Source organism: Triturus cristatus, chromosome 11, assembly GCF_964204655.1.
Source record: "Triturus cristatus chromosome 11, aTriCri1.1, whole genome shotgun sequence".
Classification (NCBI taxonomy): Eukaryota; Metazoa; Chordata; class Amphibia; order Caudata; family Salamandridae; genus Triturus; species Triturus cristatus.
In genome coordinates this window covers 156,598,092-156,611,840 of record NC_140594.1, presented here as the reverse complement: position 1 = coordinate 156,611,840, position 13,749 = coordinate 156,598,092, and the positions used below count along the sequence as shown (strand labels likewise).

General features: G+C 51.4%; 1 protein-coding gene across 3 annotated transcripts in view; it reads right to left on the bottom strand.

Annotated features, from left to right (window-relative positions):
- RSRC2 (arginine and serine rich coiled-coil 2) overlaps positions 1-13,749 on the bottom strand; it is a 326,144-nt gene that overhangs the window by 90,854 nt on the left and 221,541 nt on the right. The gene's annotated exons all lie outside the window — the stretch shown is intronic.

Below are 13,749 nucleotides of genomic sequence, written 5' to 3'. Positions count from 1 at the left end.
CCGGGACCGCGGACCCAACACACACTGCACCAGCCAAGCCTGGCCAGTGCCGGAGTGGACAAAGACCCAGAGGACGACCCCACGGCGACTGTGACCCAGAGTCCGGCACCCAAGGACCCCCCTCGACATCCCGGAAGAAGCCTGCAGCCTCAGAACCAAGTGCCACCCCAACCGCGATCAACCAGAGGGTAAGATTCCCGACGTCAAAAGGCACCCCTGCACCCGGCGCCCTGCAGCCCCCTGTGCCCAATCCCGGGGTACCCACCTAACCTACAACTACCCAACTTACCTCTCGAAGTGGTGGTGGCACCTGAAACATCCTCGTCCCCGAGCCTGCAGCATTTTTCCAAACCGGAACATTCCCATTGATTTCCATTGAGCGCCCGAAGGCTCAAAAGCACCCTGCACCCAGCCGCCCGGGTGGCCCTGGCAGTGCCCTCTCTACACTAACCTACTTCCCCCACTTGCCCTGAGTAAGTGACCAGGAGACCAGCTCCCACAGCCGCGTGGCTTGCCAGACAGCAGCCACCAACGAAGGCCCCCCTATCTCTCATAGGATAACATTGGGCCTAACTCTCTCTGCACCCGGCCGTCCTGAAACCGCTGAGGGTGAACCAACTGTACCTACCTGACACTGGGGGACGCCTGAGTCCATGCCCGGAATTTCAACTCTGCCAGTCGAGTACTTACCCTTAAACCGCTAACTTCATTTTCCTCATAGGGTAACATTGACTGGCTTTTTCTTCAAAAATCTTCTAAGTGTGAACTTTTCAAAACTGCAAAAATTCACCAAAAATCAGCCAAGTGACAAAAACGAATTTACTCACCTGCTCCTAGGTGAGCTCCCAGTGCTGGATCTTGGTGCCCAGCCCTGACCCTGAAAAGTGTTCACAACTAAACTTAACTCTAACTCATTTTTCTCCCATAGGAAACCATTGTCTGCTTTTCTGTGAAATTTCTTCTAAGTGTCTATTTTTGCAAATTTGAAATATTCTTTTAAAATCGTACCATTTCTGCAAACGAAATTACTTACCTGTTTTTGATAAGGACCCCAGTCCTGGGTCTAGGTACCCAGTCCTGGATTACTAAAGTAACGATAAAGTACTCTACCTGCAATTTGAATTTCTTGCCATAGAGATCCATTGAATGTTTTCTTTGAAATATTTTCTAAGTGCTAACTTTTGAAATAGCTAAATATTATTTAAAAATCATTACAGTTATTAAGTCGACTTTCATCACTTGATTCTGAATACTGACCCAAGGCTGGTTCTAGGAGCCAGACCTGGAATTCCAAAAGTAATCTGAAAAGTAATTTATTACAAATAACCTGAATTTACCATTGAGCTCAATGCATTGTTATGTTTAGGAAATAGGATTGTTTATTGCAACCAACTGTGACTGTTTACACAAATTTATTACTTAACACAAAAGTATTTATATTCAACCTCTCATTCTGAGAAAGTATATTTTTAGCCCCTTTGTGGTTCTAAAAATAAAACAAGCATATATTTTATATATATAAACCATTGGCCTAGAGTTCAGTTATTGAGTGTGTGAAACCATTTGCTGACTGAGTGTGTACAATAAATGCTTTACACTGTCCTCTGGTACTGCCTTACTGCTCGACCAAGCTACCACTTTTGAGAGTAAGGTCATACCTAACTTTGACCTCTATCAGCCTCTGGGGGACTGTGGACTCTGTACACCCTGTACCTATTAGGGAACAGTATATACAGAGCCACTTTCTCACAATACGGCATCATTGACAGTTTTCTTTGAAATATTTTCGAAGTGTCAACTTTTAAAATAGCTAAATATGGTTTAAAAATCATCACAGTAATTAAGTCGACTTTCATCACTTGATTCTAAGTACTGACCCAGGACTGAATCTAGGATCCAGTCATGGAATTCCAAAAGTAATCCTAAAAGTAATCTGTGGCAAATAACATGAAACTTCCATTGAACTCAATGCATTATTGTGTTTAAAATAGTGTTACCTATTGCAACCACTTGTAACTGTTTACAAAAGTCAATTGCATATTACAAAAGTATTTATATAAAGCATCTCATTCTGACAAAGTATATTTTAATTCCAATTGTTGGTTCTAAAATAAAACAAGCATATATTTTTTATATATAAACCATTGGCCTAGAGTTCAGTTATTGAGTGTGTGAGACCATTTGCTGACTGATTGTGTACAACAAATGATTTACACTGTCCTCTGATACTGCCTTACTGCTCGACCAAGCTACCACTTTAGAGAGAAAGGTTATATTTAACTTTAGCCTCTGCCAAGCCTCTGGGGACTGTGGACTCTGTACACCCTGTACCTATTTGGGAACAGTATATACAGAGCCACTTTCTCACAGGTGCCCAGGGCCTTGTGACCAGGGAAGGACCCTAAGGGCTGCAGTACTTATTGTGCTACCCTTAGAGGTCCTGTACCCTAACACACACACACACACACACACACACACACACACACACACACACACACACACACACACACACACTGCCCTTGCAGGTTGAGTGTCTGGGTAGAGAACAAAACAGAATCGACATGGCACACATCCCTGTGTGCCATGCCCACAACACAGTGCCCAGGAATGGACCTGGGTACTGTAGGGGCACAGGGCTCCTGCGCCCACACCACTGGCATAGGGCACCCAGCTAGAGGAGTGGCTGATGTATGCCAGGGCAGTATAGGTGGTGGGCATGGCGCACAGGCATGTGTGCCATGTCGACTCTGTTTTGTCCTGTACCCAGACACTCCGCCTGCAAGGGCAGTGTGTGTGTTAGGGTACAGGGCCTCTAAGGGGGGCACAATGAGTGCTGTAGCCCTTAGAGGCCTTTCCTGGTCACAAGGCCCTGGGTACCTAGGGTACCATTTACCAGGGGCTGACATGTGGCCAGGGATTGCCAATTTGGGTTTTAGGTTTTTAGGGAAGGAACATAGGCCCTGGGCACCTGATTGGCAGGAGTCCAGGGCACACTCAGTCAAAGTACATTCAGCAATTCAGCAAAAAGTGGGGGCATAGCATGCAAGAAAGATGACCCCCCCCCAATCAACAGAGGGTAAGATTTCCCGACATCAAAAGGCATCCCTGCACCTGGTGCCATGTGGCCCCCTGTGCCCAACTCCTGGGTACCTACCTATCCTCGAACTACCCAACTTACCTCTTAGCGGTGGTCGCACCTGAAGACTCTCCGTCCCAGAGCTTGCAGCCTTTGTTAGTCCTTGAGCTTTTCCATTGCAACAAATGCTTTAAACTGTCCTCTGATACTGCCTTACTGCTCGACCAAGCTACCACTTTAGAGAGTAAGGTTATATCTAACTTTAACCTCTGCCAACCCTCTGGGGACTGTGGACTCTGTACACACTGTACCTATTTGGTAAAAGTATATACAGAGCCACTTTCTCACAGCCTGGTAGGGTATAATTCAGGATTGTTGTCTGTAGGCGAGTCAGTGTTGTAGTCATCCCATTCATCTATAGCATGGGTACTCACAAACTTTCTCTCGGGGGCCAAATTTACAGTGTGGTTTCTGGCTGAGGGCCGCACCGGTGGGGGCGGGGCCAGTGGGGGAGGGGGCGGGGCTAGAGCAAAAAAACTATGACCATGAGGTTGAACACAGGCCACTGCAGCGGACGCCTTCATCCACTGAGCCACCAGACCCGGTATGCACATCTATCTATCTATCTATCTATCTATCTATCTATCTATCTATCTATCTATCTATCTATCTCTAACTCTGTCTCCCGCCCTCTCTATCTATCTATCTATCTATCTATCTCTCACTCTGTCTCCCGCCCTCTCTATCTATCTATCTATCTATCTATCTATCTATCTATCTATCTCTCACTCTGTCTCCCGCTCTCTCTATCCATCTATCTATCTATCTATCTATCTATCTATCTATCTATCTATCTATCTATCTCTCACTCTGTCTCCCGCTCTCTCTATCCATCTATCTATCTATCTATCTATCTATCTATCTATCTATCACTCTGTCTCCCGCCCTCTCTATCTATCTATCTCTCACTCTGTCTCCCGCCCTCTCTATCTATCTATCTATCTCTCACTCTGTCTCCCGCCCTATCTATCTATCTATCTATCTATCTATCTATCTATCTATCTATCTATCTATCTATCTATCTATCTATCTCTCACTGTCTCCCGCCCTCTCTATCTATCTATCTATCTATCTATCTATCTATCTATCTATCTATCTATCTATCTATCTATCTATCTATCTATCTCTCACTCTGTCTCCCGCCCTCTCTATCTATCTATCTATCTATCTATCTATCTATCTATCTATCTATCTATCTATCTATCTATCTCTCTGTCTCCCGCCCTCTCTATCTATCTCTCACTCTGTCTCCCGCCCTATCTATCTATCTATCTATCTATCTATCTATCTATCTCTCACTCTGTCTCCCGCCCCCCCTCTCTATCTATCTATCTATCTCTCACTCTGTCTCCCGCCCTCTCTATCTATCTATCTATCTATCTCTCACTCTGTCTCCCGCCCTCTCTATCTATCTATCTCTCACTCTGTCTCCCGCCCTCTCTATCTATCTAGCTATCTATCTATCTATCTCCCGCCCTCTCTATCTCTCACTCTGTCTCCCGCCCTCTCTATCTCTCACTCTGTCTCCCGCCCTATCTATCTATCTATCTATCTATCTATCTATCTCTCACTCTGTCTCCCGCCCTCTCTATCTATCTATCTATCTATCTATCTATCTATCTATCTATCTATCTCTCACTCTGTCTCCCGCCCCCCCTCTCTATCTATCTATCTATCTCTCACTCTGTCTCCCGCCCTCTCTATCTATCTAGCTATCTATCTATCTATCTCCCGCCCTCTCTATCTCTCACTCTGTCTCCCGCCCTCTCTATCTCTCACTCTGTCTCCCGCCCTATCTATCTATCTATCTATCTATCTATCTATCTATCTATCTATCTCTCACTCTGTCTCCCGCCCTATCTATCTATCTATCTATCTCTCACTCTGTCTCCCGCCCTCTCTATCTATCTATCTATCTCTCACTCTGTCTCCCGCCCTCTCTATCTATCTATCTATCTATCTCTCACTCTGTCTCCCGCCCTCTCTATCTATCTATCTATCTATCTATCTATCTATCTATCTCTCACTCTGTCTCCCGCCCTCTCTATCTATCTATCTATCTATCTATCTATCTCTCACTCTGTCTCCCGCCCTCTCTATCTATCTATCTATCTATCTATCTATCTATCTATCTCTCACTCTGTCTCCCGCCCTATCTATCTATCTATCTATCTATCTATCTATCTATCTATCTATCTCTCACTCTGTCTCCCGCCCTCTCTATCTATCTATCTATCTATCTATCTATCTATCTATCTATCTATCTATCTATCTATCTATCTCTCACTCTGTCTCCCGCCCTCTCTATCTATCTATCTATCTATCTATCTATCTCTCACTCTGTCTCCCGCCCTATCTATCTATCTATCTATCTATCTATCTATCTATCTATCTCTCACTCTGTCTCCCGCCCTATCTATCTATCTATCTATCTATCTATCTATCTATCTATCTCTCACTCTGTCTCCCGCCCTATCTATCTATCTATCTATCTCTCACTCTGTCTCCCGCCCTCTCTATCTATCTATCTATCTATCTCTCACTCTGTCTCCCGCCCTATCTATCTATCTATCTATCTATCTATCTCTCACTCTGTCTCCCGCCCTATCTATCTATCTATCTATCTATCTATCTATCTCTCACTCTGTCTCCCGCCCTATCTATCTATCTATCTATCTATCTATCTATCTATCTATCTATCTATCTCTCACTCTGTCTCCCGCCCTATCTATCTATCTATCTATCTATCTATCTATCTATCTATCTATCTCTCACTCTGTCTCCCGCCCTATCTATCTATCTATCTATCTATCTATCTATCTATCTATCTCTCACTCTGTCTCCCGCCCTCTCTATCTCTCACTCTGTCTCCCGCCCTATCTATCTATCTATCTATCTATCTATCTCTCACTCTGTCTCCCGCCCTCTCTATCTCTCACTCTGTCTCCCGCCCTCTCTATCTCTCACTCTGTCTCCCGCCCTCTCTATCTCTCACTCTGTCTCCCGCCCTCTCTATCTCTCACTCTGTCTCCCGCCCTCTCTATCTCTCACTCTGTCTCCCGCCCTCTCTATCTCTCACTCTGTCTCTCGCCCTCTCTGTCTCGCGCCCTCTCTGTCTCGCGCCCTCTCTGTCTCGCGCCCTCTCTGTCTCGCGCCCTCTCTGTCTCGCGCCCTCTCTGTCTCGCGCCCTCTCTGTCTCGCGCCCTCTCTGTCTCGCCCTCTCTGTCTCGCGCCCTCTCTATCTCTCTGTCTCGCCCTCTCTGTCTCCCTGTCTCGCGCCCTCTCTGTCTCGCGCCCTCTCTGTCTCGCGCCCTCTCTGTCTCGCGCCCTCTCTGTCTCGCGCCCTCTCTGTCTCGCGCCCTCTCTGTCTCGCGCCCTCTCTGTCTCGCGCCCTCTCTGTCTCGCGCCCTCTCTGTCTCGCGCCCTCTCTGTCTCGCGCCCTCTCTGTCTCGCGCCCTCTCTGTCTCGCGCCCTCTCTGTCTCGCGCCCTCTCTGTCTCGCGCCCTCTCTGTCTCGCGCCCTCTCTGTCTCGCGCCCTCTCTGTCTCGCGCCCTCTCTGTCTCGCGCCCTCTCTGTCTCGCCCTCTCTGTCTCGCGCCCTCTCTATCTCTCTGTCTCGCCCTCTCTGTCTCCCTGTCTCGCGCCCTCTCTGTCTCGCGCCCTCTCTGTCTCGCGCCCTCTCTGTCTCGCGCCCTCTCTGTCTCGCGCCCTCTCTGTCTCGCGCCCTCTCTGTCTCGCGCCCTCTCTGTCTCGCGCCCTCTCTGTCTCGCGCCCTCTCTGTCTCGCGCCCTCTCTGTCTCGCGCCCTCTCTGTCTCGCGCCCTCTCTGTCTCGCGCCCTCTCTGTCTCGCGCCCTCTCTGTCTCGCGCCCTCTCTGTCTCGCGCCCTCTCTGTCTCGCGCCCTCTCTGTCTCGCGCCCTCTCTGTCTCGCGCCCTCTCTGTCTCGCGCCCTCTCTGTCTCGCGCCCTCTCTGTCTCGCGCCCTCTCTGTCTCGCGCCCTCTCTGTCTCGCGCCCTCTCTGTCTCGCGCCCTCTCTGTCTCGCGCCCTCTCTGTCTCGCCCCCTCTCTGTCTCGCCCCCTCTCTGTCTCGCCCTCTCTGTCTCGCCCTCTCTGTCTCGCCCTCTCTGTCTCGCCCTCTCTGTCTCGCCCTCTCTGTCTCGCCCTCTCTGTCTCGCGCCCTCTCTGTCTCGCGCCCTCTCTGTCTCGCGCCCTCTCTGTCTCGCGCCCTCTCTGTCTCGCGCCCTCTCTGTCTCGCGCCCTCTCTGTCTCGCGCCCTCTCTGTCTCGCGCCCTCTCTGTCTCGCGCCCTCTCTGTCTCGCGCCCTCTCTGTCTCGCGCCCTCTCTGTCTCGCGCCCTCTCTGTCTCGCGCCCTCTCTGTCTCGCGCCCTCTCTGTCTCGCGCCCTCTCTGTCTCGCGCCCTCTGTCTCGCGCCCTCTGTCTCGCGCCCTCTCTGTCTCGCGCCCTCTCTGTCTCGCGCCCTCTCTGTCTCGCCCTCTCTGTCTCGCGCCCTCTCTGTCTCGCCCTCTCTGTCTCGCCCTCTCTGTCTCGCCCTCTCTGTCTCGCCCTCTCTGTCTCGCCCTCTCTGTCTCGCCCTCTCTGTCTCGCCCTCTCTGTCTCGCCCTCTCTGTCTCGCCCTCTCTGTCTCGCCCTCTCTGTCTCGCCCTCTCTGTCTCGCCCTCTCTGTCTCGCCCTCTCTGTCTCGCCCTCTCTGTCTCGCCCTCTCTGTCTCGCCCTCTCTGTCTCGCCCTCTCTGTCTCGCCCTCTCTGTCTCGCCCTCTCTGTCTCGCCCTCTCTGTCTCGCCCTCTCTGTCTCGCCCTCTCTGTCTCGCCCTCTCTGTCTCGCCCTCTCTGTCTCGCCCTCTCTGTCTCGCCCTCTCTGTCTCGCCCTCTCTGTCTCGCCCTCTCTGTCTCGCCCTCTCTGTCTCGCCCTCTCTGTCTCGCCCTCTCTGTCTCGCCCTCTCTGTCTCGCCCTCTCTGTCTCTCGCCCTCTCTGTCTCTCGCCCTCTCTGTCTCTCGCCCTCTCTGTCTCTCGCCCTCTCTGTCTCTCGCCCTCTCTGTCTCTCGCCCTCTCTGTCTCGCGCCCTCTCTGTCTCGCGCCCTCTCTGTCTCTCGCCCTCTCTGTCTCGCGCCCTCTCTGTCTCGCGCCCTCTCTGTCTCGCGCCCTCTCTGTCTCGCGCCCTCTCTGTCTCGCGCCCTCTCTGTCTCGCGCCCTCTCTGTCTCGCGCCCTCTCTGTCTCGCGCCCTCTCTGTCTCGCGCCCTCTCTGTCTCGCGCCCTCTCTGTCTCGCGCCCTCTCTGTCTCGCGCCCTCTCTGTCTCGCGCCCTCTCTGTCTCGCGCCCTCTCTGTCTCGCCCTCTCTGTCTCGCGCCCTCTCTGTCTCGCCCTCTCTGTCTCGCCCTCTCTGTCTCGCCCTCTCTGTCTCGCCCTCTCTGTCTCGCCCTCTCTGTCTCGCCCTCTCTGTCTCGCCCTCTCTGTCTCGCACTCTGTCTCGCACTCTGTCTCTCACTCTGTCTCTCACTCTGTCTCTCACTCTGTCTCTCACTCTGTCTCTCACTCTGTCTCTCACTCTGTCTCTCACTCTGTCTCTCACTCTGTCTCTCACTCTGTCTCTCACTCTGTCTCTCACTCTGTCTCTCACTCTGTCTCTCGCTCTGTCTCTCGCTCTGTCTCTCGCTCTGTCTCTCGCTCTGTCTCCCGCTCTGTCTCCCGCTCTATCTATCTATCTATCTCTCACTCTGTCTCCCTCCCTCCCTCCTCCGTTCTCCCTCCGTCTCCCTCCCTCTCCCTCCCTCTGTCTCCCTCTCTCTCTCCCTGTCTTCCCCCCTCTCCCTGTCTTCCTCCTCTCCCTGTCTTCCTCCTCTCCCTGTCTTCCTCCTCTCCCTGTCTTCCTCCTCTCCCTGTCTTCCTCCTCTCCCTGTCTTCCTCCTCTCCCTGTCTTCCTCCTCTCCCTGTCTTCCTCTTCCCCCTGTCTTCCTCCTCTCCCTCTCTCTCCCTCCCTCTTCCTCCCTCTGTCGCACTGTCTTCCTCCCGCTGTCACCTCACCCCCTGCTCTCACTCCCTGCTGCCCTCCATCACCTCACCCTGCTGTCCTCTGTCACCTCACCCCGCGCTGAGACGGCTTCCAGGGAACGCACAGGTCGCCGCACCCAAGTACTTCACAGGTCTTTTAAAGACCATTCACTTGTTAATGAGGCTTTGTTGTATTTCACCTCTTCTTAGCGCCCCTGCATCTCCACTCAATCAGAGGGGAGATGCAGGGGCGCTAAGAAGAGGTGAAATACAACAAAGCCTCATTAACAAGTAAATGGCCTTTAAAAGAATCGCCCGGCCTCACAGCTCCGTGCTGCTGTAACCGGCGGTGTTCGCTGACAAGCACAGGGCACAGGCACTGTCTGCAAGGTCCACGGGCCGCCAAGGAAGGCTTGCCGGGCCGCTGACGGCCCGCGGGCCGTACTATGAGTACCCGTGATCTATAGGTCTTGGCTGGTTATCATTACCATACCCATCATCCTGTCAGGTGTATGTGGTGGGGAGTGCTCAGGTGAAGTTGGTAGAGACTGAGGAGAAGGTGCTGCTGGAAGAGGGGGGGAAGGGTTAGTTCCAATATTTCTCTTCTTTAAAGGAATGTGATATTTCCTTTCAGTATCAGTCCTTCCTTTTAGAGTCACTTTGGTGGTAATGTGTCCAGTGTTAGGGTGAATGTACAACACCTTCTGTTTCGGTCCGGTTTATTGAGCGGATAATCGAAACTGTGCTTTTTTAGGTGATTTTGGTACATCAGTCTGTTTTGACATCGAAGTTTTTGGTGCTGACGGCTTAGGGGTTGGTGTCTTTGGATCCGAAGTGTTTTTCGGTGCCAAGTGCTGATGTTCGGAGCCGGACTTGGGCTTCGACCCGATGGCTTTGGCTCCGTGCTCGACTTGGAGTGGGGCTTTTTGGAGCTGGATGGCTTTTAAGTAGGCTTTGGTGCCGAGCCGGAAGGCGGGGCGTCAGAAGCGTGGTCTCGTGCCGACAAGGGGCAAGAGGGCGCGGGTTGGTCCGGAGCCTTCGTCTTAGGTTGACTTGGGACTGTACTTACAGTACGCTGTCCATGCGGGATGTCTTCATCCTGATCGGAGCCGTCCTCGGAAAGGGAGATCAGATCCGGTTCTTGCTCGGCCCCAATAGCATCACAGGCTTCTTCATCCGATTGAGGTCCGGAATGGAGCCTGTGTGTTTGCTCTGCATGTCGCGGTGTCGAGCTAGATGGTCGCGAAGAGTCTTCTTGGAGCTGAAAGCTTGGCACGGGTCTCAGTTCTGCTCACTGAGTTCTGGTGACAAACGCAGGTTGCAAACTTCATGTGAGTTGGTGGGCGGGTTTTTCGCATGGCACCGAGGGCGGAATTTAAAGGGTGTTTGTTCCATCGACTGCGAGTCGAACTGTGGCGGCAAGGTCAGATGACCCATCACGAACTCTCCGATCGAAAGAGGGTTTTTCCGAAATAAACACTATACAGAAGGAATGGACTACACGATCGGAAACAATACCGCCGAGGCTGAGTTCTTCGCACAGAGGGAAATTGAAGGATCGGCGTTTAAACGGGTGCACAGCAAGTAACACCAGAACCCAATAGCGGGAAAAAACAATCTGAAGATTGAGTTGATGACCATGCGCACTATCACCGAAAGGAGGAGTCACCTACTGTGAGAAAGTGGCTCTGTATATACTGTTCCCTAATAGGTACAGGGTGTACAGAGTCCACAGTCCCCCAGAGGCTGATAGAGGTCAAAGTTAGGTATGACCTTACTCTCAAAAGTGGTAGCTTGGTCGAGCAGTAAGGCAGTACCAGAGGACAGTGTAAAGCATTTATTGTACACACTCAGTCAGCAAATGGTTTCACACACTCAATAACTGAACTCTAGGCCAATGATTTGTATATATAAAATATATGCTTGTTTTATTTTTAGAACCACAAAGGGGGTAAAAATATACTTTCTCAGAATGAGAGGTTGAATATAAATACTTTTGTTTTAAGCAATAAATTTGTGTAAACAGTCACAGTTGGTTGCAATAAACAATCCTATTTCCTAAACATAACAATGCATTGAGCTCAATGGTAAATTCAGGTTATTTGTAATAAATTACTTTTCAGATTACTTTTGGAATTCCAGGTCTGGCTCCTAGAACCAGCCTGGGGTCAGTATGCAGAATCAAGTGATGAAAGTCGACTTAATAACTGTAATGATTTTTAAATAAAATTTAGCTATTTCAAAAGTTAGCACTTAGAAAATATTTCACAGAAAACATTCAATGGATCTCTATGGCAAGAAATTCAAATTGCAGGTAGAGTACTTTATCGTTACTTTAGTAATCCAGGACTGGGTGCCTAGACCCAGGACTGGGGTCCTTATCAAAAGCAGGTAAGTAATTTCGTTTGCAGAAATGGTACGAATTTCACAGAAAAGCAGACAATGGTTTCCTATGGGAGAAAAATGAGTTAGAGGTAAGTATAGTTGTGAACACTTTTCAGAGTCAGGGCTGGGCACCAAGATCCAGCACTGGGAGCTCACCTAGGAGCAGGTGAGTAAATTCGTTTTGGTCACTTGGCTGATTTTTGGTGAATTTTTGCAGTTTTGAAACGTTCACACTTAGAAGATTTTTGAAGAAAAAGCCAGTCAATGTTACCCTATGAGGAAAATTAAGTTAGCGGTTTAAGGGTAAGTACTCGACTGGTAGTGTTGAAATTCCGGGCATGGACTCAGGGGTCCCCCAGTGTCAGGTAGGTACAGTTGGTTCACCCTCAGCGGTTTCAGGACGGCCGGGTGCAGAGAGAGTTGGGCCCAATGTTATCCTATGAGGGATAGGGGGGCCTTGGTTGGTGGCTGCTGTCTGGCAAGCCACGCGGCTGTGGGAGCTGGGCTCCTGGTCACTTACTCAGGGCAAGTGGGGAAGTAGGTTAGTGTAGAGAGGGCACTGCCAGGGCCACTCGGGCGGCTGGGTGCAGGGTGCTTTTGAGCCTTAGGGCGCTCAATGGAAATCAATGGGAATGTTCCGGTTTGGAAAGAGGCTGCAGGCTCGGGGACGAGGATGTTTCAGGTGCCACCACCACTTCGAGAGGTAAGTTGGGTAGTTGTAGGTTAGGTGGGTACCCCGGGATTGGGCACAGGGGGTCGCAGGGCGCCGGGTGCAGGGGTGCCTTTTGACGTCGGGAATCTTACCCTCTGGTTGATCGCGGCTGGGGTGGCACTTGGTTCTGAGGCTGCAGGCTTCTTCCGGGATGTCGAGGGGGGTCCTTGGGTGCCGGACTCTGGGTCACAGTCGCCGTGGGGTCGTCCTCTGGGTCTTTGTCCACTCCGGCACTGGCCAGGCTTGGCTGGTGCAGAGTGTGTTGGGTCCGCGGCCCCGGGCTGGTGCCAGGGATAGCAAATAGGTTTCTTGAGTAGAGCCTCTACTCGTGGGAGTCCCAGGGGCTTAGAGCTAAAAGGTAGCCAGGTCCTCCGGGGTTGGTGAGGTTGCTGGCCACGAGGGATGCCGCGCTGGTGCAGGTTCGAGAGTCGACAGGCCGGTAGGGCTGGGGCCAAAGCAGTTGGTGTCTTCTTCTCTTTTTAGCAGCTGCAGGGCAGGTCTTTGTTCTTCTTGCTCTTCTTGTCGTTTTCTATCTGGAATCTAAGGAAGGAAGGTTCAGGGTGCCCCTAAATACTAGATTTAGGGGGCGTTACAGGTAGGTGAAGGCCAGGGACCAATGGGTCCTTGTCCTGGGGTGGGTACACCCCCTATCCTGCCTCTCTCCTGTGGGAGGGGGGCAGTAGCCTAATCCTGATAGGGTAGGGCCTCCCATCTTCAAGATGGCGAGAGCCCGGAGATGTGCTTCACCTCGCCTCCCCCACCTGAGGGGTGGGGTGGGCAGGCTGGCACATCCCCCGTCCTTGTATGGGGTTTCCGGCCAAGCTTCCCGCCAGAGTGGGGGAATTGTAGTGGCCTGGGGAAACTCCAAATGGCGGCATGCCTTTGAAGCTTCCCTTTGCTCATCCTGGGGGAGGAGATTTCTCACCTCTCCCAGGATGTGCATTGTTGCAGGCCCGGGAGAGCAGGGGCTCTCCCACCCAGGGGTCCAGCAACGTGTCTGCTGTGTGGCAGCCTGGGCAGCCTCAGAGCAGACGTGGATTGTAAGTTAGCTGTAAGGGGGCATCTTCTAAGATGCCCTCTGGGGTGCTTAGTACATTAAATCCTACACTGGCATCAGTGTGGGTTCAATGTGCTGAGAAGTTTGATACCAAACTTCCCAGGCTTCAGTGTTGCCAATATGGTGCTGTGGAGCTCGTGTTTGACAAGCTCTCAGCACCATGTATTCTTAAATGACAGCACTGCACTTACAGTGCCCAGGAATGGACCCGGGTACTGTAGGGGCACAGGGCTCCTGCTCCTGTGCCCACACCATAGGCGTAATGCACCCAGCTAGAGGGGTGGCTGACATATGCCTTGGCAGTGTAGGTGATGGGCATGGTACACAGTGATGTGTGCCATGTCGACTCTTTGTTTTGTCCTGCACCCAGACACTCAGCCTGCAAGGGCAGTGTGTGTGTGTAAGGGTACAGGGCCTCTGAGGGTGGCACAATGAGTGCTGCAGCCCTTAGAG